At 37.8% G+C, this 11,947-nt stretch overlaps 1 protein-coding gene across 2 annotated transcripts in view; it reads left to right on the top strand.

The window, feature by feature from the left end:
- The window catches only part of ATP2C1 (ATPase secretory pathway Ca2+ transporting 1), a 167,165-nt gene that overhangs the window by 15,977 nt on the left and 139,241 nt on the right, over positions 1–11,947 (top strand). The gene's annotated exons all lie outside the window — the stretch shown is intronic.

Here is an 11,947-nt window from a genome sequence, read left to right as displayed (position 1 = left end):
AATCATGACCCTGAGATCAAGAGTACCATGTTCTATCAACTGAGCTAGTCAGGTGCCCTCAAAACTCATTAGTTATAAATGACGATGGATTCAAATTGCATTGCTGGCAGATGGAATAAGTTATGTTTATCTGCTCAGATAGCTACAGTTGTTTTTTTAACTAGTATTTGTGGAACAGACAAGATTTTTTTATTCACCTAAGTTTTAAGTTCCAAACAGCCTTTCCCTCTTTTTCCCTTCTGATGGGAATTATTTCCCTGAACTTTGCTTTTCAAAGAGATGGCCTAGATAAAAGTTCCTGGAAGAGAACAGGTAGGACATTCACATATTAAAGCACAGGGAAAGAATATAAGTTCTTCCAAGAAGAACTTCTGTTTCATAAGGCCAGAATTTTTACAATAATTATAAGCCTTTGGAGATGAAAAAGGGAAATTTGGGGATTGGCATAAAGGGTAGGTGGACTTTGAATTGTTTTTAGAGCTGTATTTCTGGTTTTCAAAGTTTTCTTTTTTTTTTTAATTTGTTTTTCCCAAAATTTATTTATTTTTGAGAGGAAGAGAGACAGAGTGTGAGCACAGGAGGAGCATAGAGAGAGGGAGACACAAAATCTGAAGCAGACTCCTGACTCTGAGCTGTCAGCACAGAGCCCGATGCAGGGCTTGAACTCATGAACCATGAGATCATGACCTGAGCCAAAGTCAGATGCTTAACCGAATGAGCCACCCAGGTGCCCCCCAAATTTTCTAAGATAAGGACAGTTGCTTTTAATTCCTCAAAGAACTAGGTTGTAGCCTAGATATCAAGGGGCTGAACCATTCATCCAACTACATTATCTTCGGTTTGCCCCTTTATATCAAGGAGATCATCAACTAAGATGGAAATCAAAAAGATTCTTATGTTCTGGATTTAGAGCTGTCTTTGGGATGCTTTAGTAAATCCCTTCATGAAGATTTCAGAATGTTTATTTCCCTGTGGGTACATTTAGTTCAGAAAAGGCATTTAAAAAGTTATGTCAGGCTCTGAATATCTGCTTCCAATTTGGCCAATTTCTGACCACAGAGCAACTTTGAAAAAAATCCTTTCAGATATCTTCTCAGTTTTCAGCTGCGACAAAGAGTGAATATTTCTGGCAATATTGAACAGCTCCTTGGATGCAAGAGGCATCCCCAAAGAGGGGACAAAAGATATTATCCTCCCAAGATCCAGAGCCACTCCCAAAGACAGCCAAGAGAAAGAAAGAATAAGGTAATTTCTCTGAGAGCTGGCAGCAGTTTGGTAGGATCCCAGATGTAAATGGAGTTTAACTCACATTTCTGTCCAGCCATATCCAACCGTAAGTGGGGTACAACCCACATTTCTGTCTGGCTATATTTTGGGGTTCTCAACCTGCAGTTACCAAGCCAAGTTATTAGGACATAAAACAAAACAAATAGGAAGGTAATGGCGGTGGCTGGGAGAAAAGAGATTCATACCAATGAGTCTGGATTTGGAGAGGAAGGGTCAGCATGAAATTTTATTCTCCTCCTTCCACCAGGCATTATATATAGAGGTTTGGGAGAGCTGACTCTGGTAAGAATTCTCACCCTTTTCTGGCTTCTGCCGACTTTGCCAGGATGCCACATTTAGGCTCCAGTATTTATCATAATGTGGTAAAGTTTTCCATGAATTTTAATTTTAGTTTCCCTTGGCTGTTTAGAGAAATAACATGGCAGTTTCCAGAAAATCCCTCAGAATCCTGTCAACTCTATAAGGGTCCATTATAGGAGTCCTCCTTCCAAGGTAGATACGGGGACATCTGTAAATGTCATCTGACTACCTTGTCAGACTTTTGTTAGCAGTCTTATAGTCTCTTCAGAGTGGAAAGATAATTCAGATACAAGATTACTAGAAAGAGTACTCAAGTACAGGATAGAGGAGAGTGGTAGGAGTTAAGTCAGTCTTATAATCTTTTGTTTTGAGTGCCTCTTAATCTTTAATTTCATATTAGCCTTTTGCAACAAATCTTTCAATGAAGATACTTTGAAAATTTGGAGACTTTTGAAGCCTTCTTCATGCCAATGACAATAGGTATCCAATGCTGTTTGATTTAGTAAGATTTTCTAAGATTTCCCCATTTTTGTAGATATCTGCAGTTTCTGGGACCATAGTTCTTAGACATAAAATAAGCAGGTGTGCTAAAAAGTGGCACACTCAGTTCTTTGGAACTTAAGGATCCTATTTCTTTAGCTACACCTTGGGTCTTTGGGAACCAAATTTATACCTAAAAGGGCTGTGATGCCAGGTTGAAGAATGTGTGGTGTTTTACAGCGTACCTTATTGCACAGAAATTTTAAAGTGCTTGACTCATGTGGAACAACTTTGTGGCTTTTGCCTTGTGAGATTCTCATTAGCAATGGCCTCTACCTACACAAAACAATAGGAACAAGCATGTGCAAAATAATACACCAGAAGTAACCAAAGAGATGTTACTGCAGACTGACCAATAAAAGACCTTATGTGTACCACCGGCAATTCTCAACATGAAACTGGGGGACTGGGGAAAGGACTGAACCAGCCCACCCCGACAAATAGGATCTGGGGACTAGGATTCCAATTAAATGAGGAACTATGGACAAAACAAGGGCTAATGATTTGGGTTCCAGGTAGAACCTTCTGCCAGCTCAAGCTGACCTAAGTCCTAGACTGAGAATTGTGGACTGAACCAAGGGCTGAGCACTGTCATTCTTTTAGAGTCTTCAGTCTGTCTAAACTGACCCATTGGCCTGGACTTAGAAAGCTCATTAGATCCTGAGCTCAATACAAAGACAGCAGAGCTCGGAACTAAGAGGCATTTATTCACAGTCCTCAGAAATGGTGAGAAAGACAGTTCAAAGGGTTCATGGATACCAGCGCCTGTGTTTCCTGTCCCAGAATCCACCAGAAATTTCCTTTGGATCCCTTGCTGCCAACAAATCTGTTAAAAAACAAAATTCAACTGAGTGAATTTTAAAGACCCTATTGGCTTTAGTTAACAATTTGTGAATTGGACAGCACCCCAACTAGATCTGAGAAGTTGTATAAAATGAAAGACTTCTACAGAAAGAAGGGAAAAGGGTAAAGAAGTTGTACTAGGAGACAAGCAGATTGGTTGTGGCAAGGTCATCTTCCTTCAAGGGACGGCAGGGGTCTATCTGGCAGATTACCTCACCAGGGTTAACCAGGTAATTCCAGATTGACTAATTTAAGATTCCATTCCTGGGAGATGCTAAAACTGTAATTAAATTATGTACTAGGTCTCAGTTTGGTGTCATGAGACTTAGCATAAATGACTCCATTTTGGGCCTGCTGTCCCTTTTTTTAACAGAGATTTCAAAGTTACTCAATTTGGGGGAACTTCTCTTAAGAAAAAGAATACAAAATTGTAACTGTTAAATCAGAGATATAGTGACTATTAGAATAGAATAAGAAATAACAACAAATTGCAAATTTTGGTGACAAATTTGAGATCACAAAATCTGGAAAAATATGTGTTTTAACTAATTAACTAATGCATCCTAAGATGTTTTGTTCGTACATTTTTGGGCTTACAGGTTCTTTAATCACCAGTTCACATGACAATGATTTTCTAATAGTCTCCAAAGAGATAAAAACAAATAATCCTGACATTCCTTTAACATATTTAATTTATATTTGCTTTTTATTAGAGTATGAAAAAGGTCCATAGACTAGTGTCTGGATCTCTTTCTACACCCACATACTTCAGGTGCTGGGCACCAGTGGATACATTTATATAAAGATTTCAGGCCTTGTGATTTAGAATAGCAGGAAGAAGAAATATTCTTGGATGTCCTTTGTCTACCAGGACAGCCAGTAATAACTGTACACAGATATGAGCACACACCACATCTGTATAAATGAAATCCAAATCCAAGTGAAATTTAAACATATCTCCATCTCAACTTTTTGCCCTTGGGCTCTGCAACACTACTTAATAGGAGAATTGTGATGGAGGAAAACTCGGCAAAAAGAGTAACTGTATAATCAACTGCAGTAAAAATATCCTTTGCAACTTTCACCAAACTGTAAGACCATCAAAACATTAGTAGGGCCTTTAAAGGGGGCTCGGTAAGTGAAGGGCTCTGAAATTTAAGTGTCCTTGGTTTCCAAGAAAATTAGCTCTGCAGGAAAAGTATAACACGAAAAATGATATTTATGCCATATATGATGCTCAAGAGTTCCTGCCATAGGGTGGCTTTAAATGTAACGTTCTATATGGTCCTATTCTGAGCAGCTCCCACCTCGATCGAATAAGACAGAGGATGTTCTTTCAGTGTATTTTGCTCTATAGGAAGGAGCACTATGAAGATGGAGATGTTCTGATACTGCTAACACTCAAAGATTCCCCCCCCATTAATATTTGTTATTATGGAATAATTTGCAAATACAACAGACCTCAAAACCCCCATATTGGTGTAATTAGTATTAAACACACCATTTACTATCCTTCCAAGCAGGCCAGTTAACACACACAGAGAAAAAGCATCTTATTGCTGTTAAAGACTACACAGTAGAAAGATTATAGCACTAAAGAAAGTCTTTAAGAATTCATTAAGATGTAATCAAGCTATTGCAAACTCATCTGTTATTTGCAATTATAATATAGTTAACTGTAATTTGTCTCTGGATAAAATCACCTTTATGTTAGATTTCTTTTGCTGAATTTTGCTCCTTGGTAATGTATTCAAATGCCCAGTTTTCTCATGTATATCTTCCTCTTGGTAGAAGCTCCTGACTCAGCTTAGTCTTCTTCCTTCATTCTACAAATAACTGTCCTTAAACATTGGCGGTCCTTATAATTGTGTCCTATACCATTAACCCTATTATAATATTTACCACTCAACTAGACTATGGCCTGTAAGTACATATCAAAGTAAATAAAGCTTATCACAGTACAATTTTGGTCGTATACATGAGTGCATAGTTTATAATCAAATTGTTTATACTGATTGAATCATGTAAAGTCCTATTTTATTAGTCTTTAAGACAATTGTTTTGCTCTGTCCCCAACATATAATTTCTGTATAATGTACTTTAGAAGAAAAATTTATAGTCTGTGAAATGTTATACAACTTTTTTTTAAGGATCAAACTATTTCTCTAAGGAATAAAGTATTTCAATAGAATGGCATTTTCCACTTATGAAGCTTTCCCCCACTTCTTTCATCTAACTGGGCTGCTAAAACTTGATAACCTTGTCAAAGAAGTATTGTTCCAAAGATTCTGACCTGAAATAAGAAAACAAGGACTGACTTATGGTTGGGAACACAACTATAGCTCCATTACCCATGCATTGCCCCTCTAATTTTTGTTTCCCTCCATACCAAACTGTGGCTATGATGATATGATGCTCAGGGTTATTTAAGAGAAGAAAAATATGATCTCTTTATGGTCTTAATGCCCTTTCCCCTTGTCATTTAGAATAACTTGTTTTAGGCCAACAGGTAACTACTCAAAGAAATTCAAAGCCTTATAATTTTAAGAGTTAAAATTCTCTTAAGAATTTAATCCATTCTTTTAGAAATTCTGGAGGAGGTTTAAGATACTGATATACTGATACATACTCTGAGGCTATTTTTTTAGAATTGAGGACTATTGGCATGATCAAAATATTTTTAGATAAAAGTTTTAAGTTTCCTGTAAGTCACTGCTCAAATTTTAGCATTGGTATCATATGAAGGACTAGTTAAATTATAGTATGTGGAGCTCTACCCCCCAGAGTTGCTAATTCAGTAGTCTGACGTAGGGCCACTGAATTTAAACTTATAAAAAGTTCCCAGGTGTTAGGGACCACAGTTTGAGAACCATCAACGTAGACTATTTGGTGATGCATATTTTCAAAACCAAAGTTGACAGGGGTTGCACCTTCTCAAGCATGTATACTATTTGGAAGATAGAGAGTCATTGTCAAAGCCTAGGGGATAGTGATGATGATTTAAAACTTCATAGATTCTTAAAAAAATTATTTTGAAAAAAAAATTATTTTGAGAGAGAGAGAGAGGGAGAGAGGGAGCATGGAGAAGATGGGGAGGGGCAGAGAGAAGGAGAGACAGAATCCCAAGCAGGCTCCACGCCATCAGTGCAGAACCCACTGTGAGGCTCTAACTTACGAACTGCAGGATCAAGACCTGAGCCAAGATCGAGTCACATGGTTAAATGACTGTGCCACCCAGGTACCCCAAAAAGCTGCATAGATTCTTAACTGACCATTTTCAACCACAGATGCCCCATGCCTAGTAACATTATATAATTTTCCATAATGCAAGAAGTCATTAAACAGTGTCTTGCTACAAGTGTTGCAGGATCCCTGAGCCATACAGTCAAGAAAGAATTCTGGAGACACAGTGCAACTTAATAAGTTTATTTAAGTAGCACAGAGACAAGACCCATGGGTGGAAAGAGCTGCACCTTTGCTGTACGAAGCTGGTGGTTATATGCCTAGTGCTCAAGGTGGAGGTCATAAACGTTTTCTCTGAATTTCTACTTGTGGAACTGCTTTCACAAAATTTCTCTGGGGCTTATCATTCAGCTCGATATTAACTATTGTTGAGATGTATAAGCAGTCATGAGACCCTTTAAGAATGCAACAACCAGTACGTATTTGATCCTTATCAGAACTATGCAGGCTGTAGGTCAGCCTTCTGGGCTGAGCATTTTCCTGCTTCTGTCCCTCATCATAACAATAATCTAACATCTGTTTATCTTTTTAATTCCTTCTTTTGTTGCTGTTTACTCATTAAAATGATGTGGCAAATAAGAATTTTAATTGTTGATTTAAATTATGGGATATAAATTGGTTGTATATCCTCCATACTATCTAATGCCATTATGAAGTTTTAAAATTAAAAACAAAATCTCTCAATTTTTCTTTCCCCATAGTCTGGTAAATATGTAAATATAAGCTCAGAAGAAAGAAAAGTTTACCACTCAGAAAGATAAAATAAGTATTCCTATACTGTTCTGTGGCTTTTAGATCCTTAGGACATGTGTCTTATATGTATTATGTTAATTTTTCAATAAAGAATGTTAATGAGCATGTTTCAATTACCTATTGAATAATCTCTCTAAAATGCCTGTCTGTAATTATTTACTCTTAGGATTATACTTCCATTTTAGCAGTAATTTAAACTCTGAGAAGATAAACCCAAGGGATTCTAGAATAGCTTCTGCTTGGAGCATGATTTCCCCAGTGTCCGAAGGTTAAATAAGAACAAGTGAGTGGATGTAGACAATGACCAATGATATTGTAAAATCAAATCCTTATTAATTAATGCATTCTTGAATGTCACCAAATGAGCTATGGGGCAGATACCCTAGGTTCAGGAATTAATGGCCATCAGGGTTGCAGGGTGCCCCATTGAGTTGAAAGATGCAAGAATTTAAGAAAACAAAATGATAAATTGTAAAAGGTAATTCAATAAACAGGGCAGCTTCTTATACGTTCTCTAATGGGTCACTGAGGTAGCATTAAGGAAATTGAAGCCAAGATGGATATTTGACTCCCGACTTTGACATTCAATAGTGAGAAATTCTTGTGCAAAGAGCTTCCTTCACCTGTGTGAGTCGAAGCCTTGTCAGCTATAAAAAGCAATTAACAAGATCTAGGTCTGCTTGCCTCACAGGGTTGTGAGGATTAAATTTAATTATGTACATGGAAGTGTTAGGCCAACTGAAAAGCCCTAAACAAATGTGTAGTTTTGTTGGCTGTTCACTGAAAATTAATTCTCATTTCCCTAAAAGGAATACAAATTCTTTAATCAAGTACATGATCTTTACCTATCCAAACACTTTTTCAGGTTTAATCATTTAAACTAGGGAAGAATATATTAAAAATATTTTTCTTAATGTTATAGCTTTTTAACTGCTTTAAGCCAGAAAATAAAAACAAGTTGGTGTGCAAAAATAAATATTTTTGTCAAGTTTGTTTGGAAAAAAATGACTGGCATATCTGTAAAGGTGTAAACTTAATTTTATTTTAGCAATTTCACAGTAGAATCTATCACTAAGTAGTCATTAGCTGAATAATTAAACAAGAAAAAAAGTTAAACAAGAAAAAGCCTGATGTTAGGGTACATAACTATATAAGAAAATGAAAGTACTTTTTTAAAAAAATTATTTACTTTGAGAGAGAGAGAGAGTGTGAGAGAGAGCACAGTGGGGGAGAAACAGAGCGAGAGCGAGAGCGAGAGCGAGAGCATCCCAAATGGTGAGATGATAACCTGAACCGAAATCAAGAGTCTGAGGCTTAACTGACTGAGCCACCCAGGCACTCCTAAAAATTCTAAAATCTAACTAGTTTTCAAGAGTAATGTGTAGTTACATAATTTAAAATACTCCTGGTTAGTAATAATTAAATTCTGTCAAAGGAGTTTCTGAAATTAATAGCCAATTTTTTACTTTAATGCTAATATGGAAATCAGTTAATTTAAAAAACAGAGGGGCACCTATGTGGCTCATTCAGTTGAGCATCCGACTTGGGCTCAGGTCATGATCTCACAGTTTGTGGGTTTGAGCCCTGCCTTGGGCTCTGTTCTGAAAGCTCAGAGCCTGGATCCTCCTTCGGATTCTATTGTGTGTGTGTGTCTCTCTCTCTCTCTCTGCCCCTCTCCTGCTCATGCTCTCTCTCCCTTCATATGTCACAGTACTTTGAATTCTTTTAATTTGTATAGGTGCAGCCAAACCATCAACCAATACATTAACCTGTTTATCTAAAGTAAACTATTTTTTTCCCATTTAGAACTCTTATCAATTATGATGCTTCTAGCTGCAAGTAACAGAAAATATAATTTATTATCTCATATTAAAGGAAGTCCTGTCGTAGGACAGGCTGCAGGATTGGTTGGTTTGTTAGCATAATTATGTATTAAAGGACTTGGCTTCCTCTGATCACTGCTTTGTCATCTGTGATGTTGGCTTTTCTGAGGAAGAGGGGAAGGATGGGTGGTAATAGGTGGCTGCAACCCTTCAAAGCATTCAGAATTATGGGGAGGGCTTGTTAAAACACAGATTGCTATAGCCAACCACCCAGAATTTCTGACTCAGTAGGTCTGAGTGGGATCTGAGAATCTGCATTGCTAACGGGTTCTCAAGTGCTGCTGCTGCTGCTGCTGCTGGTGGGGGCCACACACTGAGAAACGCTAATTTAGACTAATGATCCTGGAAGGGAATAGTTGCTTGAGGATCACTGGTAACATTCATTACAAGATGTACTTTATCATTTGGAATATAACAGAGAGTTCCTTTTGCTCTCCTCATAGGGCCTGATGCCATTTCTAGTTTGTCAGCTTCCTGTTCAATATTCTACAGAGGGTCGCTGCTCACTTAGAATATCAATATTCCTCTGGTTGAGGTAGCAGTTTCTTGGAAAATAGTTTTTCAATCAAGTGTTTGAACCAGGGACTGGTTGAGCCAGTTCAAGGCCCACGTTTGTACTTCAGCATATTTGTTCTTGTCCTGTAGAAAGCTTTTTCCTCCTTTCTTTCCAGAATCTGCATTTTCTTAATTTCCCAAATATAGAATGTTTGGCAAGATTAAGTTAATATCTTCTGAAATAGGTTACGTGAACATTGCCTTTTATAACCAAGGAAGCAAAGTTGCCTGAAGGTGTATGAAATACTGCTAATCAATACATTTTTTTCAATACATTTTTTTAAAAATTTTTTTTAATGTTTTATTTATTTCTAGGAGAGAGAGACAGCGTGAGCAGGGGAGGGTCAGAGAGAGAGGGAGTCACAGACTGAAACAGGCTCCAGGCTCTGAGCTGGCAGTCAGCACAGAGCCCGACGCGGGGCTCGAACCCACGAACCGCGAGATCATGACCTAAGCGAAAGTCGGACGCTTAACCGACTAAGCCACCCAGGCGCCCCTCAATACATTTTTTAAGTGTTATTTGCTTTTGAAAGAGCGAGCAAGTGAGTGGGGGAGGGGCAGAGAGAGGGGGAGAGAGAGAATCCCAAGTAGGCTTTGCACTGCCAGCGCGTAGAGCCTGACATGAGGCTCAAACCCACAAACTGGGAGATCATTATGTGAGCTGGAAACCAAGAGTCGGATGCTTAACCAATTGAGCCATCCAGACAGCCCTGCTAATCTAATTTTCCATCTGATTGTTATTTGTAATGATGAATTTTCTAACCTGAAGATTTAACAATTTGTGTTGCAAAAACTCCTTCCTGCCAGTTTGTAATTCTTCTTTATCATTAGTCTTGCAAACCATCTTGCCAAGTTGCAGTTCTCCTTTCTCTGTAAGCTATTTCATAAACTGTCCCTTTGGTGTGGCCTCCCTATTTTGTGTTGTATGCTCAATAGGAATATGGTCTGTTAGCATGACTATCCATGGATAAACTTCAGAATCCTCATAAAACCTTAGGCAATCTCTGCACTGATCACCCTCTCTAATTTATTACCATAATGGCATTTTTTGGTGCCTTTTTTCTCATTTGTTCTCACAATAGGAAGCACAGTGGAGAGAGATGATTTCTGCAGGGGGCCTGGAAGGACTTGGGACAAGTTCAGGCAAAGATGCGAGCTTTGCAAAAAATATTTGACTTCTGGAAAATGTTGGGTTAGAAAACTTTTAAGTGCAAAATGTACCATTTTGGCAGTCTGAGGAAATTCAATCTTTCCCAAAGCTCTCTCAGACCTCAGTGTGCAACACAGAACACAGAGACTGAAAATGTTTTTGATGAGAAATTGAGGAAGCATATCCATGGAGGGAGGAGTCCTAGGCTATGACTGCAAACACAGCAAGGGGCCAACAGATATAATATAGAATCTGTTTGATGGTTTCAATTAATTGATGACAATCAACCCACCTGCAAAACTTTAGATGCTGGCCAGTGGCAATTTAATGTTGTTGGCTATTCTAAGGCCTGTTGCTTATACCTAGTCTCTAAGCTGTCTTGACCAAGAATTAAAAGAGTTGATTTTTTGATCCTAAGGTAATAACTGAAGACTGTGCAGGATATTATAATACTTTGCCTTTGTCAGGCATTGATATACATGCCATCAAAACCCAAAGCACAAGCTCAGCTGACATTTCCTTTGTGTATGAAGGGGCCATCTCAACATGGTTATCTCTTTTAGTTTCAAACGGTCATGTGGGTTCAAAATCTGGGTGTGAAATTTCATCTCAGCACTGCTCAGTTTTTAATACTCCTTACAATGAATAGGACTTCTTCTTGTTCAGACCAAGTTGTCCTAGTTAACGTCTTTGTGGTTTGAAGATTTAAGTTCAATTTTAAACCTTGGAAAATCCCTTAATTCTTCTTTGCTTCACAGGAAAGTAGAAGCTCATGTTTTAGTTTGATCGTAGGTAGCACGTAGCAAAACCAAAGATGGGATTATGTTGTTTTAAAAAAAGGTGGAATTATGTTTATTCATTCAACAACAAATATGTATTTATGATGCCATTTTCCAGATTACCCATTTATTCAATAGGTCTTTATTATGGTATTTACTACAGACAAAATGGTTTTTGGGACAGAGATGAATTATGCTGGTTTGGAAATTAGACAGTATCTTTTAAATTCTGGGGTGTATGTAATACGGAATATCATGTGTCTGTTTTGTGTGGAAAGTCCAGAGTCACCTTCTAGATATGGGACTCATACTCACTTTGTTCTTTTTTCCTTCCCTTTCTATCTTTATCTGTGCCCCCACCTACTCCTCCCTCCAGTCCAGAAGATTGGTAGTACATATCAAAGATCCCAAATACCATCACAGGCTCATAACTTGTTGGATGGGGTAATAGAGTCACATGTAAACTTTAAAAATTAAAAAAGTACACTTTAAATTTTCATTCTCTAGTTTCTTCTGCTCAGTTTCAGCAAGGATTTCATGCTAACAAGTATAGAAGCTATGCAATTTTGTGGGTAAATAAAATATTTGTGAAGTACTTGCCTATCTCTGTGCTA

This window comes from Hyaena hyaena, unplaced genomic scaffold (genome assembly GCF_003009895.1).
Source record: "Hyaena hyaena isolate Hyena2069 unplaced genomic scaffold, ASM300989v1 scaffold_210, whole genome shotgun sequence".
Lineage (NCBI taxonomy): Eukaryota > Metazoa > Chordata > Mammalia > Carnivora > Hyaenidae > Hyaena > Hyaena hyaena.
Note: the sequence above shows the minus strand (reverse complement) of the source record. Positions and strands in the feature narration are given on the sequence as shown.